This window comes from Macrotis lagotis, chromosome X (genome assembly GCF_037893015.1).
Source record: "Macrotis lagotis isolate mMagLag1 chromosome X, bilby.v1.9.chrom.fasta, whole genome shotgun sequence".
Lineage (NCBI taxonomy): Eukaryota > Metazoa > Chordata > Mammalia > Peramelemorphia > Peramelidae > Macrotis > Macrotis lagotis.
In genome coordinates, this window is record NC_133666.1 from 613,849,569 (window position 1) to 613,864,009 (window position 14,441).

Below are 14,441 nucleotides of genomic sequence, written 5' to 3' on the forward strand. Positions count from 1 at the left end.
TAGATTTAGGGAAGGAAGATTTTAAAAGTTTTACAAATGGACCTTAGGAAAATGGAGAGCTGTGAAATATAAAATTCAGAATATGTAGAAATATGTAGAAATGATTATGGTGAAAAAGAAAAGAGAATTATCTAAAGAGACTAATATGACTACACAGGGAACTCATCAACCAACATAGATTAATGAAAGACATTTATAGAAAATGGGAAGAAAGGGCAGGTAATTAAGATGATTTTAAAGGAGTACCAAAGTTCTGCAAGTATAGACCAGGGGTGCTTAAGTTAAAAATGAATTGTGGTTGGCAATGAATACTAATGAGATTTTAAAAAAAGGTTTTTTAAAAGCTAAGTTTGAGGCCACAGGGATATTAAAGAAGGGATAGGAATGCTTTTTTTTTCTAGTTGCTCCAATGCTTTCTCCTTAATCTTTATGAATACCTTCCTTCTATTCTGACTGTGACTTACATGTACCAATTACTAGATATCTAGATGGTGCAGTGGATAGAGCACTAGCCCTAGAGTCAGGAGGATCTGAGTTCAAATTTGACCTCAGACATTTGTCACTTGCTAGTTGTGTGACATTGGGCAAGTTCTGATCCATATCCAGCCACTGGATCTTGAGGCAAAAGTGAGACTGGTGGCTTTGCATGGCCTCTCCTCACTCAAATCCAAATCATGTGCTTGTCATGGCATCATCTCACCTCATGTCTTGGTCTTCTTTGAAAATAAAGGAAAAATATCATCATTTATTGGCACCTTATGTCCATCCAGTCCCCTCCCCAACCCACTCATTCTTATTTTTGTGGTTTTGCTTTTCATTTTATCACTAGGACCCAACACTATGCCTGACATATTAGTAGCACTTAAAGATATACTTGATTGATTGTTTTCTTGGTTTGAATTGGATGTTGTTAAGAAACAATGTTGATCCTCTTAGTAGTTCAGCGATCAAGGACAATTCTGAGAGACCTGTTGAGAAAATGCTTTCCACATCCAGATGGGAAAAACTATGGATTCTGAATGCAGAGCAAAGCATATGATACTCACTTTTTAAAACTTCTTTTATGTTTTTACTTTCTTCCTCATGTTTCCCCCTTTAGTTCTAATTCTTCTTTCACAACATGACTAATCCTGGAAATAATTTAAATATGATTGTATACGTACAACACATATCAGATTGTTTGCTGTCATGGGGAGAGGAGGTTGGAAGGGAGGGTGGTAGAAAAATTTGGAATTCAAAAGCTTACAAAAGGATAATATTGACAACTATTTTTACATATAAATACGAAAATGTTTGGAGTCATTAAAAATAAATTTTAACAAACAGACAGAGACAATATTTAGAAGTCATAATAATCAAATCTTATTTTGCTTCCGTTTTTCTCCCAGATTGGGAAGGCCAGAAAAATTAATGATTAAGAAATTGAAACTCTATGTAAGTGAGTAGGTAGAAGATAATTGCTGTGCTCATTCAATCATTCTGAATCAATCAGGTCCATATGAATCATGCCTTCAGGATACTCATAGAAAGCCTGGATAAGATTGCTGAGCTACTATTACTGGTGATCTTTAAAAAGTAGCAGAGAAGAAGGTAGCTGGGGTTGGGAGATCAGTGAATAGAACATGAGCCCTAGAAGCAGGAAGATGGAAGTTCAAATCCAGTTCCAGAAATTTGTTACTTTGCTATCTGTGTGTCCTTGACAAGTCACTTAACCCTATTGTTCTACATAAACAAACACAAAAGAGTAGTGGAGAATGTGGAGATGAGAAAAATGGTATTTCAAATGAATTTCAAAAAGGCATAGCATCTTCAATAGGTCTATGCACTTAACTTTGAATCCTGAAAAAAATTATACAAATTATAATGATAGCAATTATTATTATCATTTCATTCTTCTTAGTTCATTGGCATTTTGATAGGACTAGTCTTAGAAAAGAACTCTATCTGACTGTTATTCTTTTATATTTAAAACAAGGACTAAACAAGTTTTGGTACATGAATACTTTAAAAAAACTTTTTTTTGCAAGGCAAATGGGGATAAGTGGCTTGCCCAAGGCCACACAGCTAGGTAATTATTAAGTGTCTGAGGCTGGATTTGAACTCAGATACTCCTGACTCCAGGGCCTGTGCTCTATCCATTGAGCCACCTAGCCTCCCCTTGGTACATGAATACTATGGAATATTATTGTTCTATAAGAAACCATGAATGGTCAGACTCTAGAGATGCATGTTATGACTTACAAGATCTGAGGCTGAGCGAAGGGAGCAGAACCAAGAGAATAATGTACACATTAACAACAGCATTGTGAGATGATCAACCCTGAGGGAAACAGTTCCTCTCAGTAGTTCAGAGAGCTAGGACAACCATTTTAGACTGGCTATGGACAATGTTATCCCCATCTTGAGAAAGAAAAATACAACAAAACAAAAAACAAACAAAAGAATCTGATAAATACATAATAAAAATGATCTCTTATGTATCTCTTTCCATTTATTCCCAATTCTTCATACCAAAAATGACTAATCTGTAAACATGTTTATCAAAACTATGTATGTACAATGCTAATATGACCATTTGCTGCTGAGGGGAGGGGGATGGGAAGGGAGAGTGGAAAGAAATTTTATAACTTAAAAATATACATGTGCATATGGATGAAAAAATAACTACATACATAGATAAATAAAAAATTTTCAAACTATTTCAAAGGCAGAAAGAATAGCTACTTTTTGTAATTAGATAATTTTTTTGGAATGCTCCTCTTCTGTATGTTCACAGAAAGTTCCTTGGGTATGATTATTGTTATTAGAATAATTTGTGAGAATTTAAAAAAAGAAAGCAGGGGTAACTAAGAGCTAAAATAGCTAAGGTAACTAAGAATCATAATAGATATTATCATGCTAATTTCAGTTTTTGACATATTATGGCAGATCTGGGAAAAGGACAGAGGGAAATGAAGAGATATTTATTGAAGGACTAAATTTCATTTGGGATAATTGGAGACATAAACCTACCTGGATTTTGACAAAATGTTTGACAAATTCATACTACTATGTAGACAAATTTGAGTGATACAGGCTAGGTGACATTAAAATTAGTTAGATTAAACACTGATTAAATCTGAGAAATAATCATTCAAAGGCCACTCAAATTAGAGACAGTATTTAATAGAATATCCCAGGAATCTGTGACTGGTCATTTACAATTCAACATTTTGTACTAAGAAATGAATACTAGAAGAATTAATGTCAAGATATTAGAGTGTCCCTTATTCCTAATTCCTCATACCAAAATTAGTAATCTGTAAATATGCTTATCAAAATATATATGTACAATGTTAACCTAACTGTTTGCTGCTGAAGGGAGGGGGGTGGGAAGGGAGAGTGGAAGGAAATTTTGTAATTTAAAAGTATTCACATGCATAAGGATGAAAATAAATAAATTAAAAAAAAGATATTAGAATGTCCCTCTGAACTGGAATAGTTTGTTGCTAACGTGTAGGGAAAACTGAGCCAACACACAGTTGGCAACAGTGGAACAGAAAAGGTGTGGGTAGCTTTCAGAGATCTGGTGTACAAGCACTGAATTTGCTGATCTGGGCCAGAACACTTGCAAACATTAAGATTGGTTTGATGAAAATGATGGGGAAATACAGAAGTTGTTAAATGAAAAACGAGAACTCCACAGGGTTTACCAGCAGGATAGCAGCATTTAGTTCCATCAAAAGCACAGTCCAAGTGAATCTTAGAAAGATGCAGTATTCTTGGCTCAGTAAGAAGGCAGATGAAATTCAATATTATGCAGACAGTAACAAACTAAAATGCTTTTATGATGCCCTGAAGGCTATTTATGGGCCAAAGACATATGGTGTATCTCAACTACTCAGTAGTTGGATCCACATTGAATAACAATAGAGACCTGATTCTAGAGAGTTAGGCTGAACACTTCCACAGTGTTCTTAACAGACCATAATCAATCAAAGCAGAAACCAATGGCCATTTACCTCAAGTTGAAGTTAATTAGCCCCAAATGAAGTTTCAACTGAAGAAGAGGTTTTTGAGTGCCATTAGGTTCCTTTAAAGTGGCAAAGCACCTGGCATTTATTCTATTCCAACTGAGAGTTTCAAGGTGTGGGGGTCCATTACTCATCCAAAAATTGACTGAAAATTTTCCAGGTTATATGGCATAAAGAGGTTATCCCCTAAGAATTTAATGATGCCTCAATTGTCCATCTCTATAAAGAAAAAAAGGAAATAGCTTGTCCTGTGCCAATCACAGGGATATTTCTCTTTTAGTCATTGCTGGTAAGATTCTAGACCGAGTCCTTCGCAATAGGCTGGTCCTTCATGTGGAAGTTGTTCACCTTCCTGAGAGCCAGTGTTTACAAAAGATTAAAAGAACAGTTGATATGGTGTTTGCTGTCTGACAACTCCAGGAAAAATGCCAGGAACAGAAGAGAGTTCTGTATACAACATTTGTAGATCTGACCAAGATACCAAGATACTTTGATACCATCAGTTTCAAGGGTTTAGAAAATTATGTCAGAATTTGGTTGCCTGGTGAAGTTCATCAATATTGTACATTAGTTCCATGATGGTGTATGCGTGCCCAGATTCTGGATGGTGGATGATGCTCTTGGGATTTCCCATTCACCAATGGAGTAAAATGAGGATGTGTCACTGTGGAAAATTACTTTGGCAATGTCCTTCCCAAGGAGGTACATATTGATAATGAAAGTGACACTTGCATCACCAGAGCTGGCTTATTATTTGGAAGGCTCCGAAAGAAAGTATGGGAGAGAAGACGTATTAGATTGACAACCAAACTGAAGATCTACAGAGCTGTTGTGCTGACCTCAGACCTGTTGTGCTGAAACCTGGACAGTCTACAAGTGCCACTTCAGGAATCTGAATCACTTCCATTTAAATCGTCTTAGGAAAATTCTGAAGATCACCTTTTAGGAGAAGCTATCAGACACTGATGTCTTTTCTCGAGCTAAACTAACTAGCATTCCAGCATTACTACAGAGAGTGAAACTACAATGGACTGGACACCTTATTAGAATGCCAGATGTACACTTGCCAAACAAACCCTAAAACTATTTTTATAGAGAACTCACACAGGATAAGTGCTCAGAAGAGGGTCAGATGAAGTGATACAGAGATACCCCAAAGGTCTCATTGAAGAACTTTAGAATGAATTATACAGTATGGGAGACACTAGCACAGTACTGCTCATCATTGAGGGTGCTACACTCTATGAGGAAGGCAGAATTGAAGTTGCTCAAAGGAAACATGATGTCAGTAAATTTAGAGTACCCACCCCAGGTGTTCATATGGGCAAATTGTGTCCAACCTGTGGTAGTGCATTCTGAGCTCATATTGGTCTGATCAGTCACAGTAGGATACACTGTGATTTGTCTTTAACATAGTGATGTCATTTTGGTCTTCTTCTTTAACGAAGGACAAGAACCAACCAACCACCAAACAACCAATCAATCAACCAACAAATTTAAGAACCTGAATGAAAACATAGATGTCATGCTTAATAGAACTTTTAGATGACACAATTAAGGGAGAGACATGATTTTGGATGGCAAAGTCAAGATGCCAAACAAACTTCAAAAAGTTAGAAAACTGGGCTTAATCTCATAAGAAAGTAAATGAAATAGAGGAAAAAATCTTATACTATGATTTCATAAATGCAGTTTATTCAGGGTCTGTGAAATTAGACTACATTATTTGTAATTATATATGTATACACATATGCATACACATACGTATACATATAGGCATAGGTATAGGTATAGCTATACGCATACACATATGCATATGTACATGAATATGTATACATACATAATATGTGTTTGTGTGTTTAGCTATATATAGCTACATACCTATAGATAGATAAATAGTAGACTACATTATTTGTAAACTTTGAGATGATAACATTCACTGACTCTAACTTGAGAGAATAGGATGATGGAGACTGTTGATGGGAATAAGAAAGGTATAAGGAGTCAATGGACTGGGGCAGGCAAAGGGTAATTCTTATTTTTTTTTGAAAGGAATATATAGAGTTTTATGTGAGGTGGGTTATCAAGACAGAAATGGCAATTAGTCATTTGGGAATTTGGTTCTAAAGTTTAGTGGCATATCAAAAGATGAGTGCTCATCAAGGATATTAAAAATGGGCTTTTTGCAAGTTGTTCTAGATGCCTTCTACTAATATCTCTTTGTAGGTTGAGAGTTGATGATTGCTTAAGAAATTAGATGAGGGCTGGTAAGTTACCTTTCTACTCTTCCATCTCTCCTTCTGTCCCATTCCTGAATTTTTCTTAGACTTTCTCTACTTTGCTATCGTAGTTCTCATTCTTCCTTTTTAAAAATTTCTCCTTATTTCCTTCCTCCTTCTTTTCTGCTTTTTTCCCATCTTTCTCTTCATAAATAAAATGTTTTTATTCTTCCATTCTCTTCTGCTGCTCCTATGACCTGCTTGTATTATCTCTCTTATGTGTGTTTTCCTTTTCTCTGACTTTAATGATATTTTTTCCTATGTCTTACCTCTGTCTACTTTCTCTCTATCAGAATAAATATTTAATTTCTATGACACTAATTGTCATGTTTCTCTTATGCATCTGAATTGAGTAGGCCTATTCCCAAGATCCCAGGCCATGAAAACCAAGAAAATCTGAGGGACTCAAGGTTACTGTTTCTCCTTCCTACTCAAAAAGTGTCAAATCCCCTATTTTTCCATGTAAGTTATGCAGTAAAATTGAATATAGAATGTGAGAACCAGACCTGAAGTCAGGAAGACTCATTTTCCTAAAGTTCATTCTGGCCACAGACCCTTATTAGTTGTGTGACCCTGGACAAGTCACTTAGTTCTGTTTATCTTTGTTTCCCTATTTATACAATGAGCAGGAGAAGGAAATAGCAAATTACTCCATTATCTTTGCCAATAAAATTCCAAATGGGATCATGAAGAGTTGGACACAACTAAAACAATTGAGGTTCAGAAGGGGGGGAAGGATTCACTCAAATTCATGCATAGAATTAGAGCAAAGCTCAAATCAGAGACCAGGTATTCACTCTCAGGTCACAGCACAGTCCTAGATGTCACATCAGAGAAGTCACTCCTTGAAATATGCAAATATTGGATCAAATCAAAGAATGATTTTAGTGCACACCTGAAATTACAAAAATGTGTGTGTGTGTGTGTGTGTGTGTGTGTGTTGTAGTTCTATGGAAAGATGGATAAAAATATGACTTTCCCTGTTTCCCTGTTCATGATGGAGCCACTGTAGCTGGGGGTCATCAAAAAAAGTCAGAGCTTTTATGTATAGCAATAAAATTCAAGCAATATTTCTCTCCTTGCTTACCCAGGGGAGAACCTTTGCAATCAACTTGTCCTCCAAGTCACCTCTGGGAGGAATGATTCTACCTCTTCATTCCTCCTTAGAGAGGTATTAAAAAAAGTCCCTTGGCTTTAAGATTCCAAGAGCCCAAGGTACCATTAAAACTATAATCTGGGAGGGGTCAGCACAGCAGAGTGAGGAAGAAGGGATCAGGGAATGACAGACAGGTATCTTTGAGGGCAGGGGAATGGCTACAGGAGAGATGGTCCCTTGAATCAAAGAGATGGAGGAATCCATCTTTGCAAATTCAGGACTTGATACAATGAAGTGGGGGATCAATAGATTTGGGTTCTAGTTCTACTTAGTCTTGACGTATGACCTTAAGTCCCTTATTGACATACCATGGTGGTATCCATGGTTCTTTCCAACTTATACATTCTGTGTGTATGGAGTTTGGTAGAATAGTGGTTAGAGTGCTGGACTTGGGGTCAGAAAGTTCTGAGTTCAAATCCTCTCTCACATGCTTAGTAGCTGTGTGGCCCTGGGCAAGACCCTTAATTAACTTCTCTAAGTTTCAGTTTTCTCAAATGTATATTGAGAATAATAAGAATACTTAATGTGAGGAACCAGTGCAATAATAGCTTTAAATATTTTACATTAATAAAAGCATTCATAAATTTTAGTTGCTACTACTACTATTATTATGTTCTAACACTCTATGGTGATTTCTTCTAGCATTAACATCATGTGTTTTTACAATTTAAGTCCCTTTTCCATTGTAATAATCATTCTATGTTCTTTTGTTATAATGTTTTCAGTTCTAAAGCATATTCCAGTTATGACATTCTATGTTCAAAATATTCTCTTTTTTATATTTTGGGTTCTCTTTCAGCTCAAACATTATCTATTTAAACATCTCTTCCAGCCCTAACCTTTGTTTGAGAATCTCTTCTAGCTCTAGCACATATTAATATTCTTAACTCTATAATTAAGGTCATTCCAAGTGTTATATTCTATATTATTTGTTCAAACATTTTTATTTATGAGATTCCTGTTTTTATCTAATATTCTATGTCTGAATTCTCTCAGTCTAGGTTCCAAGTTCTAAGGTGTCCTCTATAATTCTGTCATTACTATGCATGCCTCTGCTTGTCTGTTCCATGTTCAGTAGCACCTGTTGATTCACAAATGTGAGAGAAGGGATGAGGAGATCTTCATGAAAGGTTGGCACATAGGAATAAGAATGAGTACTCTACAAATTTCTTTTTCATTCTTGGCTCTGCAGCATCCAATTGGCAGCCCTGGGTTTGGGAGAATTTTCTGCTGTTTTCATTCCTCTTTGGAATGTGAGATGCTGTAATGTCTATTTCTAGGGTGATGTTGATGTCTTAAAACTTTTTCTGCTCAAAACGAGCGTTGAATGCAGAATTTGGAAAGAAAACTGCCTAAATATGTTCACTGGATCCTGGGTTCTAGGGCAGGTGGTCTGGATGACATATTTTCTTTGGAGATTTTGAGAAAATCCCACTTCTAAAGATTCAGACAGTTAAAGTTGCCAGCACCATCATATTGTAGTATTTACAGTTGCAAGGAGTTTTAGAGTTCATCTAATTCATTTTATGGATTATGGAGAAATTATGGAGAAGGTAAGTAATTTGTCTAAGCTCACCTAGATATTAGGATGAAGATCTAAGATTCTAATCTGGGTCAAAATTTGGTGCTTCCTCCTCATCCTCAATATATCTGTTTCTAGACTGGTATCACTTCTTTTCTTGTGCAAACTACTACCAATAGGGGCAGATAGGTGGCAGGGTAGATAGAGCACTGGCCCTGGAGTCAGGAGTACCTGAGTTTAAATCTGGCCTCAGACACTTAATAATTACCTAGCTGTGTGGCCTTGGGCAAGCCACTTAACCCCATTGCCTTGCAAACACTAAAAAAATAATACTACCAATAATATGCTGCAGCATATTCCCACAAGTTGAATGCTTCTTGGCTTTTCAGTCATGTAAAAAGTGTTAGCATTGGATATCATTACTTCTTTAGATGATGAAGATACTTAGACTTAGCAAAGGAGTTAAGTGGTTGGTCTAAGGTTGTACACATTAAGTCAGGGATAGGCATTCTGGCTAGAAGTTCAGGATTCCTATCATTTTCCCATCCTTCACATCTCTCATCCATCTAAGTCTATGTTGAAGGATGCATTTGTACATTGAAGGAATCATTTGAGATCTCTAGCTGGTTGTGAATCCTTTCATTTCAGCTTGTTAAGGACCATAAAACAGAATATTGATTCCAGAAGAATCTAGAGCATCAAATGTCAGAACTGGTATCAGAGCTCCAAAGGGCCTCATAAGTCATTTAACTGAAACTTTAATTTAATTTAATTCAAAATTAAGTCATTTAATTCAAAATTCCTTTAAACAGACCCAATCTTCCATGTGCACAATCAAAACATTTATCCAGTCTTCCCTTGGAGAGATCTAGGAATAGGAAACCCAATGCTTCCCAGGAAAGTCACATATAGAACTATGAACACAGAGCATAGAATGTTAGAACTTTTAGAAATCTGAGAATATGTAACACAAGTCAGAAAGGACCTTCAAACATAGGAGAGAGACTATTCAGAACTGGAAAGAGAGTATCTAGCCTAGTCCCTGGAAAGTGAACCAATCCCTTTTCTATATAAACAAGTCTTTTTCTAATGGAAAGATTCTGGGGGAAACCTAGAAAAAAAAGTTGATTCATTCTGACAACCTGCTGTTTGTTTATCCTTCATTGAAAGATTGAGGTAGGGGTTGATGGATAGAAAGCAAAACACACCTCCCCCCCTGCACCCCAGATGCTGCTTGAGTTGGTGGAATTGAAGATTTAGAGGGAGGGGAGTGTTATTTTTCAGCTCAAAAGTTATGTTTCTCAATATGTTATGGTCTAAATTTGAAATCCTAGAAATATCTTCCAGGTTATTTATAATAACGTACTCGCAACACAACAGCTACATCAAACACACATAGAGAAACACATGCATGGTATACCTCCTCTGATTCTCTGTGCCTAAGATTGACTACCCTTCCCTTTTCCTTTTTTTCAGAGTTCAACCTATATAGCATTTCATCCAGGAAATCTTCCTTGAGGTCCATCCTCCCTCCCCACCTCAATTCAGTGATAATTATCTTTCAAAGTTCTGACTTCTCCTCATTGTTATCATTCTCTATTTTTTTGCATTTACCTAGTTCTCCCTTGTATCTTAGCTCATTCTCTATGTACCTATGTTCTCATCAATGAATGCTTCATATCTAAGGCAACCCACCTACAATTTCTTGTCCTATGTGACTCTTGTCCACATTGTCATATATATTCTTCAAAGAAGATCTGTTCCGTTTACTACATGTCATCATCTTGTTCTCTTAAAGTTAAATGTGATCTATTGATTGCTGATTCCTTGATTTTGCCATGTAAATGCCATTTCCATCTTCTTGTACCATTTTTCTCTAATATCCTATATCCAGTCTTTGTAATTATTTACATTACAACTTGATCATGTCCATTATGTATCCCTTCATTGCCCTTTGGGTGAGGTTCAACTTTGATTCTTCAAAGACTGTAGTATTCCATGACCTGTAGTCATTTAGTACATATAGCATGATATTGATGTTTAAAATATAGACCTTTGTGTTAGGGAGAAGCTAGGGGTTATTAAAAACTTCACTTCCATCTTCTACTCATTTTCGGGACCACTTCATTGTCCATTGTACAGTGTCTATATAAGGTATAAGAACTAATAGGTTAGCTTCATGAGTCATCTCTTAAATTGCATATAATAGTAGTAATAATAACAATAACAATAATAATAATAATATTTGTCCTTCATCCTTAAAGAAGACCATGACGTGAGGGAGGAGATTCCATGACAACATATGAATTAAATTTGAGTGAGGGGATGCTCACTTTTTTCTCCAGAGCCATCTGGGACCAGTGGCCAGATGTGAATCATGGCCTAGATGCCAGGCAGTCAGGGTTAGGGGACTTGCCTAACTAGGTGACTTGCCATAGCTAGTAAGGGTCAAGTGTCTAAGGCTGGATTTGAACTCGGGTCCTCCTGGTTATAGGATCAGTGCTCTATCCACTGTGCCACCTAGCTAAGCCTTTGACTAGCTATGACTAGCTGAACTAAACTCTTTTGAATGATTAGCTATTTGGTTTGAGAAACTTTGTAATGTTCTGGAACTTAAGGCAATTAGAACAATGCAATCTTAAAACAAAAACATTTAGAATACCTCCCCATCTGTAAGGAATCTCTCTTCAATTTGGATTGCACTCTCTTAAGAGTGGCAAACAGGTTTGGTAAGCCTATGCCTTTCTGCTTTATGACTCACATTATATTAATAAACATAAGGTTGAACAAAGTCATTTGTGTTGTATATTTCAAGGAATCTTGGATGATATCTTGTTGTAAGAGCTCCTGGAAGTCAGTATTACTTTCTATCAAATAAAATATATTTTTAGTTAGCAAATAATAAACAGAGTGATCTTGTATTCCTTGTACTATTTAATCCATGCAAAGATATTATTTATTTCAGAATATAATTTGTGAAAAAGCTTCCTGTTCCCTTTTCATACCATAGGAAAGTATCGCTTCAATATACATGTTGATTATTTTCATAAAGATTTTGTAGAACTGGGAAATGACCATATTAATTCATGGCTACTTATATTTTCTCAGGTGTCTTCCCTCACCCCCCAACCCTCAGTCAAAGTAAGTTCTATGATTACTGCCTTTCTGCCTGCCACAAGAATTTGATAGTCTTACCTTTTATATAATTACTCAGAAATAACATCCAATTCTATAAAATTATGTCTCTTCCAGTATGAACTTCTTCTGGGTATACTTGGTAAGAATCAGAGATTCTTCCTATATTTGTTTTCTTTAAGAGTGCCATTTTCATTTCCTCATGTAGCAGCATCTAGGGAACAATGATATTATATAATAATTGTGATGATTCTATTCTCTTAGGTGAAGAAATATTCTATTTTTTTAAAAAATTGTCCTCAGATCATTTCCATTTTTCATCTCTTGTCTTTCTTCCTCTGTTTCATCTTTAAATGTCCTCCAGATGACAAAGCTTAATTGTATGTTTCTCATAAGTTTTCTATATACTTGAATTTTCTGCTCCCTGTATCTCTATACTTTATGATGTAACACTACTGTTAATCTTCCCCTACCCTGCTATATATAAGATTTCTCAAATGAATTTATATTTAAAAACTGACTTAGATGGCATCTCTTTTCTTTGTATTTGTTTGTTGGGGAGTAGTTTCTAGACTCTTTTAGTAGCCTTATTATAGTGATTAAAATCTATTCCTTTTTCCTCATAGTGATCTTCAATCACCTATACCTTACTTAGCCTGTTCCCAAATCATCAGTCCTGCTCTGGCTCCTTATCTTTCCGGAAGTTGATGCCTCTGCATTATCCTTAACTTTGGCCCTTGTCCTAACATCAATAATGCCTTGTCAAATATCAACCATAAACTACCCCACCTAGCTAGATTGAATGGGACTGGAGAAAACCATAAAACTCCTTACTGTATCTACTTAAACCTTTTAACTCTCTAATTTCAATTGCACCCTCACTTCAGCAAGACAATGCTTCTACTCCTCCCTAATTGGGGAGGAGTACTACAATGCTTGTTTAAAAACTTATTCTCAGGTTTCTCATGTCAGCTTCTTCTCAATCATCTCAAAAGATTTAACCTTACTTACATTTCCTGGGGAAAAAAAGAGGTCACTTAACCTAGAGCATCTCTCCAGTTTTCTTCATCCCCCATTCCTCTGTCACCACCCCTTATCATTTTCTCATTCACTCAAATATTTGATGAAGAGGTGGCCTTTCTTGGTGGCTCAATGTCAAGACCTCTACATGTACCTCTCTTCTCATCCCTTCCATTTTCTACAGTAGATTGTGCCAACCATCATTTCCACTCTGTTTATAATCTTCCCTCTGTCTTTATGTACTGGTTCCTTTCTTACTGCCTACAAAGATCTTAAAAATATACTTTATTTAAACAAAATATTACCTTCTATTCCTGCTGATTATTATCTTATCATCCCCATTCATTTTTCAGATAGTCTCCTTGAAACAGTCACTTACACTCGGGGTCCCCATTTCTTCCTTCTTTCATTTATTTATTTTTATTTTTATTTTCATTTTGCAAGGCAATGGAGTTAAATGACTTGTCCATGATCATACAACTCAGTAAGTAGTGTCTGAGTCTGGATTTGAATTCAAGTCTTCCTCACTCCAGGACTGATGTTCCATAAAGCCACCTAGCTGGTTCCCATTTTCTTTTTAAATGCTTTTCTGCAGTTTGGTTCTTGACCTGATTATTCAATTTAAGCTACTTTCTCCTCAAGATTCTACCAACTCTAGTCCATTCTCTATATGACTACCAAAGTGATTTTTTTAAAGCTTCTATCTGCCCATAATATTTCTACCCACCTTAATTAACCCAATTGGATCCTTATCACCTCTAGAATCAATTATAAACTCTTCTTTGGGACATTTAAATCTTTTTTTCTTAACTTATCTCCTTCCTTTATTTCCAGTCTTCTCTTATATGATACTCCTTCTATGAATTCTGCAACCTAATCATAATTGCAGTTTATCATAGATGACAGCTTATCTCCTATTAATTTTCACTGACTTTGTCTTCTGTCTGAAATGGTTTTCTTCCTTACCTCTACCTCTTCAAATTTCATGCTTGCTTTCTTCAAGATTCAGGTCAATCACCATCTTCTTCAGGAGTCTTTTCCTATAGTGCCTTCTTCTCTAAGACTTTCATCTTATAGTCCATCTCTGTGTTATATATACCTAGATATTTACATGTTGTCTTTCCATTAGATAAGTTTCTTGAGTTCAGATATGGTTTTTTCCCTGTCATATCTCTAGTGCTTAGCAAAGTGTATGGTACATAATAGGAATATAATAAACATTTCTTTTGGAAATTATAAAAGTTGTTGTCTTCATTATTGACTGCTATTTTATCCAATTCACATTTTTTTTTGCTCTAAGCTTATTTACGTAATGA